The sequence below is a fragment of the Palaemon carinicauda genome, chromosome 18 (genome assembly GCF_036898095.1).
Source record: "Palaemon carinicauda isolate YSFRI2023 chromosome 18, ASM3689809v2, whole genome shotgun sequence".
NCBI lineage: Eukaryota > Metazoa > Arthropoda > Malacostraca > Decapoda > Palaemonidae > Palaemon > Palaemon carinicauda.
In genome coordinates, this window is record NC_090742.1 from 35834609 (window position 1) to 35841805 (window position 7197).

Consider the following 7197-nt stretch of genomic DNA (forward strand, 5'->3'; position numbering starts at 1 on the left):
TGAAAAGAGTTATTTCTAGAATTTGTTTTCTATATAATGAACGCAAGATTATAATGAAATTGTACGATGAAAAAATATTAACTTCTATTAAAAATGGTTTCCCACAAAGCGCTATTCAACTTTCCTTTTGTCTTTTTGATGTCTCTTGTGGAAAGCTATATGCGAGTTACTCTTCAACTTCATCCACCATGAAAGAAATGATCCATTTGTCTTTCTGAGCTTGCGGGAATAAATATGATAAGATAATCATGAAAGAATTATACATACATTTTTTAGTACTTCGGTAATAGCTGAATTTATTCAGTCAGTTCTGTTGCCTTTTATTTTTTTTGGTTAGAGGACTTACTTCACATTGCACGCTTTTGTCTTTGTTTCTTGGATTTATTTTACAGTTTTACATGTTCTCTTGATTTATTCTATATTGCTGGCTTTTATTTTAAATATTTCCTGGGTTTATATTACATTGCATGCTTTTGTTTTCCATGTTTCTTGGATTTATTTTATATTGCATGCTTTGATCTTTCATTTTGCATTACATGGCTTTGTCTTTCATGATTCTTTGATTTACTCTACACTGCATGTTCTATTTCACGTTTCCTTGATTTATTTCACATTCCATGCCTTAGAATTACACGTTTCTTGGATATAATTTACATTGCATATTATCTTTCATGTTTCTAGGATTAATTTACATTGTATGTTTTATCTCTCATATTTTTGTTTTATTTTACATTGCTTGCATTTGTCTTTCTTGTATTATTTATCTACTTTATATTGCATGCGTTTGCCTTTATCATTTCTTTAGATGCGTTTTCTAACGAGTTTGTATATCCAGCCATTCAGTTCCCCTCTGTATAATTTTAATTGTAGATACTTTCGTCCAAAATGGAATGTAATAACATCCACCTAGAAAGTTTCAAAGTTTTAAAATTTTCCAGCGATTGCTTGCTGGTCTGTCCAAAAAATACTTTAGAATATTTTTGGGGTGTAAAGGAAGAATTTATTATCAAATAAGGAAGAGATAGTTCAAATATATATCTAGGCTGTTTTCTCTATTAAGAATCAACATCGGAATATTTATATATAATTTGCTATATATGACTGTCTCGTCCCATTACGTCGGACGGACGTCGAGTCTCAACCCCTGTCGATTTATCAACACATTTATTCAACCATTGGATTAAACAAAGGTTAATTATATTCCAAAATGGATCCGGTTTATGATGGAAATCTTGAATATGTTGGCGATTGTGGGTGTTGGAGGTCGATCAATGTACGTAATCGCTCTCTGACATTTTCTAGTTCAGAAACATGAGAAACACTAAAGGCCTACGTAACAAAACTGAAAGTGAAAATTTTAAATCAAAATTCGTGGCAGAAAAAATAAACAATAAAAGTCGTTGATTGTTTTTAGGTTATCTGCAAAACCTAGTTTCTATGAATGTAAATGGCTTTGTAAATGTTAACCTTCGGCATAATATATATTTCTGGATAGCGGTTGTAATTGGTTTGAAATGGTAATGCTTGCTTATTATTTCAGGCTAGTGTACTGCCACAATGAATACGTGTTTATATATTGTGTGTTTATTTTGTCTCATAGGCCAAGACCAAGTGCCAGCTCTAAATGTATGATACGTTATGCAAACACTCGAGTGTACACATATTTATCATACCTTTCCATGTGAGTGTCCAAATGTGTATATCTGACTAAAATTGTATACTGCTAAAAGATGAGTAAGACTGATAGGGTTTCTACAAGGTGTAAAGTTTTCCAAGAAATGGCCTTTAATTTTCGGTATATTAAAGAATTCTGAGAAATTTTTATATATATCTTTAACACCTTTACTTGGCTTAGAATAAGTGCAATATGGCATAGTTGTGATTGATTTACTTATATATATATATATATATATATATATATATATATATATATATATATATATATATATATATATATATATATATATATATATATATATATATATATATATATATATATATATATTTATATATATATACACATACATACATATATATACAGTATATATATATAATATATATATATATATATATATATATATATATATATATATATATATATATATTTATATATATACACATACATACATATATATACAGTATATATATATATATATATATATATATATATATATATATAGATATATATATATATATAGTGTATATATATAGTATATATATATAGTATATATATATATATATATATATATATGCTATATATATATATATATATATATAGTATATGTATATATATACAGTATATATACACAGTATATATATATACATATATATACTGTATATATACATATATATACAGTATATATATATACATATATATACAGTATATATATATATATATATATATATATATATATATATATATGTACAGTATGTATATATACAGTATATATATACATATATATATACAGTATATATATAAAGTATTTATATATATATATATACATATATATATATATAGAGAGAGAGAGAGAGAGAGAGAGAGAGAGAGAGAGAGAGAGAGAGAGAGAGAGAGAGAGAGAGAGAGAGAGAGAGAGAGAGAGTAGAGAAAATTACAGCTGTATTTTCTTCAGAGTAATAATACAAAACGAAATACGATCGTAATCAATGAAGACAGCAACAATATCAAACACAATCAAAAAGAAAATGAGAAGGTATTACCAATTTAAAACGGGTACTATTATGGAACAATTAACAACCTAAACGCTCGATACGAGTACGTGTTTACTTTACATATACAAAATTCAATGTACATCATGAGAGCTGTAGAAAGTTTAACAGATAAACATCCCAAATGCCACAAAGTTGTTTGTGCATCTTTCACAAGTCCATATAACAGATATTATTGTACAATCCAAAGCAATAAAAAATTATTTAATTACCGAAATACCCAGGTTTGTTTTCGTAACTGGTTGGTCAAGTTGACGTGATCTCAAGTCCTACCGTAAGCAAAGTTAATAATCCGATCACGTTAACATAAACTAGTGGTTGAACAATATCAAAGGAGAGCTTGTACTGTATATAACAAAGGAAGGTGGAGATAAATGATACCACGTATGTTGAGATACAGAGTTAAGAGGAATATTACCACAATACCCTAAGGAATGCCAAATATATAGGCAACGGCCAGACATACGCTGTTGGAAGTTCTGCTGGTATAAGGCCCCTAATATTCATCATAAACACTCGGGGATATTCACGATTAGCTTTGTATATCGCATACCATATATAACAAACATAAAACAAGAAACCGCATAAATCGATTGTGCTCATGATGAGCCAAGACTTCATTTATTTATTTATTTTTTTTTTTTTTTTGCCTCCTCCGAGGTGGATAAACCACGGCCATGAGACTTGATGACGTCAGTTCGAGGTCCTCCTAACTGGCCCCTAACGAACACACACACACAAAAAAAAAGTCTTATATCACCGGCGAAAAAGCAGTCAATATCAGCTTGAAAATCCTTTTAATTGCATCTTAATTAATCGGGCCAGGGAAGTATTAGTGAAAAAATGAAAATTATAATTCAATTCGTTAAATTGTACGTAATTGAAATGTCAGCGAGATCAGTGCAAATTCGAGAACGTCACTGAGGTATTGGTGAATTTCGAATTCTAAACCATACCCAATGCAATTTATTCCTTCTTTTTTAAAATAATTCTATATTCTCGAATTTCGTGCTGACGGGAAATGAAATTAAGTTTTGGAAAATGAACTTGCACTAGGGTAATATTCTAAAAATTACTATTTATGCTAGTAGATTTTGTAATGACAATACCGACTTATTCGTTACGGAAAAAAAGTTTACTTATTTCGCTAAATAAACGTAAATTTGGATACTTAACCTAAAGTTTTATCGACAAAATTGAAGTTTAGTTCACTAGCAATATAGATCACAATATCTTATGATCTTTCTGCTCGTCCGTTTTATGCAGATGGTACTGAGTATCGACAGCTGCAAATTGTCACATTTGATGGGAGATTAACGAAACCCCCGATTATATTCGACGGAAAATGGGTACTGGAAACGATTAGGACAATTAAAGCAGGGGCTCTCAGAGTAATTTGCCCATCGACTCTTGTTCCAATTAACCCAACACTGGATTGCAGAAGAGCCTTGCATTTGAACTAAATCAATAGAAAATGGTATAACTAGGGCCACGAGAAATAGATTAAATGACGTACTAATTATGGTGTTAACAATTATCAAACTATTGATATTACATTACAATAATCTGTCCTCGCAGTGAATTCGGTCATCGGCAAGTGTAGAGTTTAAAGTCACAGAATTGAATATGTTAAATCCACTATATAGACAGAGTCTTTATGTCAGGATAGATAAACAGTGACAATAAAATACATGTAATTACTTACATGGTTGTCTGACTTACACTAAATTTTCTTTGCTGCCGTAAAAAATTAATATAAACAAAACCGGAGATATTAGCTTTATAAAACGTAAATACCTCACAATATTCCATAACTGATAGTTCAGCCAAGAGCGAAGGATATAAATGCAAGTATAACCGTAACAAAGGCAAAAACAATAATAATAATAATAATAATAATAATAATAATGATAATAATAATAACAATGATAATAATAATAATAATAATAATAATAACAACAATTACAACAACAACAGCAAGAGCAATCAGAAATTTTCTGATCTCCGTGAAAGGTTGATGGAGGCACCTATATCTGTGGTGGATATTTCGTCAAAATCCGTTGAGTAGTTTTGACGTTGTCCTTAAAGTGGCAAAAAATGCTAACCCAGACCTAAAATCCGGATCCTTATCATCTCCGAAATTTAATTTGTCCATGACCTAAGATCTATCTATGGTTAAAATTCTGTCAAAATCTGTCAAGTATTTTTGACATAATCCTGTCCACAACCACACGAAAACTGCAAATCCAAATCTAGAATTCGGATCCGAATCAGATCCAAAATTTAATGGGGTCGCCCATGAACTACGGTCTATCTGAGGTTAAAATTTCGTCAAAATCTGTTACGTGGTTTTGACGTAATCCTGTCCATATAGACACACGAAACCTTCAAATCCGGATCCAAATCAGCTCCAAAAATTTAATGGAGTCGCCCATGACCAAGGGTCTATCTTCGGTGAAAATTTAATCAAAATCCGTCCGGTAGTTTTGACATAATCCTGTCCATAGACACACGAAACCTGCAAATCCGGATTTAGAATCCAGATTCGAATCAGCCCCAAAATTTAATGGGGTTGACCCTAACCTAAGGTCTATCTTCGGTGAAAATTTAATCAAAATCCGTCAAGATGTTTTGACATAATCCTGTCCTTAGACAGGAAAACAGCAAAACCGGATCTAGAATCCGGATCCAAATCAGCTCCCAAATTTAATGGGGTCACCCATGACCTTAGGTCTATCTTGAGTGAAAATTTAATAAAAATCCATCAAAAAGTTTTGATGTAAACCTTTCCATAGACACACGAAAACTGCAAATCCGAATCTAGAATCCAGATCCGAATCAGCTCCAAAATTTAATGGGGTCGCCCATGACTTAAGGTCTATCTTCGCAGAAAATTTAATCAAAATCCGTCAAGACATTTTGACATAATCCTGTCCTTAGACACACGAAAACAGCAAAACCGGATCTAAAATCCGGATCCAAATCAGCTCCAAAATTTAATAGGGTCACCCATGACCTAAAGGGTATCTTGAGTGAAAATTTAATAAAAATCCATCAAGAAGTTTTGATGTAAACCTTTCCATAGACACACGAAAACTGCAAATCCGAATCTAGAATCCGGATCCGAATCAGCTACAAAATTTAATGGGCTCACCCATGACCTAAGGTCTATCTTCGAAGAAAATTTAATCAAAATCCGTCAAGACGTTTTGACATAATCCTGTCCTTAGACACACGAAAACAGCAAAACCGGATCTAGAATCCGGATCCAAATTAGCTCCCAAATTTAATGGGGTTACCCATGACCTAAGGTCTATCTTCAGTGAAAATTTATTCTAAATCCGTCAAGAAGTTTTGATGTAAACCTTTCCATAGATACACGAAAACTGCAAATCCGAATCTAGAATCCGGATCCGAATCAGCTCCAAAGTTTAATGGGGTCGCCCATGACCTAAGGTCTATCTTCGGAGAAAATTTAATAAAAATCCATCAAGAAGTTTTGACGTACTCCAGGAAAACTGCAAATCTGGATCTAGAATCCGGATCCAAATCAGCTCCAACATTTAATGGGGTCGCATATGACCTAAGGTCTATCTTCGGTGAAAATTTAGTCAAAATCGTCTAGTAATTTTGACACACTCCTGTTCATAGACACACGAAAACTGCAAATCTGGATCTAGAATCCGGATCCGAATCAGATCCAAAATTTAATGGGGTTGCCTATAACCTAAAATCTATCTTCGGTGAAAATTTGATCAAAATCCGTCAAGAAGTTTTGACGTAATCCTGTCCATAAACACATGAAACCTGCAAATCCGGATCTAGAATACGAATTCGAATCAGCACCAAAATTAAATGGGGTCGCCCATGACCTAAGGTCTATCTTCGGTGAAAATTTAATCAAAATTCGTTGAGTAATTTTGACATAATGCTGTCCATAGACACACGAAAACTGCAAATCCGGATCCGAATCAGCTCCAAAATTTAATGGGGTCGTCAATGACCTAAGATCTATCTTCGGTGAAAATTTGGTAAAAATCCGTCAAGTTTTGAAAAGTTTTGACGTAATCCTGTCCATAGACACAGGAAAACTGCAAATCCGGATCTAGAATCGGGATCCGAATCAGCTACAAAATTTAATGGGGTCGCCCATGACCTAAGGTCTATCTTCAGTGAAAATTTAATCAAAATCCGTTGAGTAATTTTGACATAATCCTGTCCATAGACAAACGAAAACTGCAAATCCAGATCTAGAATCCGAATCCCAATCAACTCCAACATTTAATGGGGTCGCACAAGACCTAAGTTCTATCTTTAGTGAAAATTTAATTAAAATCCATCGAGTTTTGATGTAATCCTGTCCATAGACTCACGAAAACTGCAAATCCGGGTCTACAATCATGATCCGAATCAACTCCAAAATTTAATGGGGTAGCCCATGACCTAAGGTCTATCTTCAGTGAAAATTTA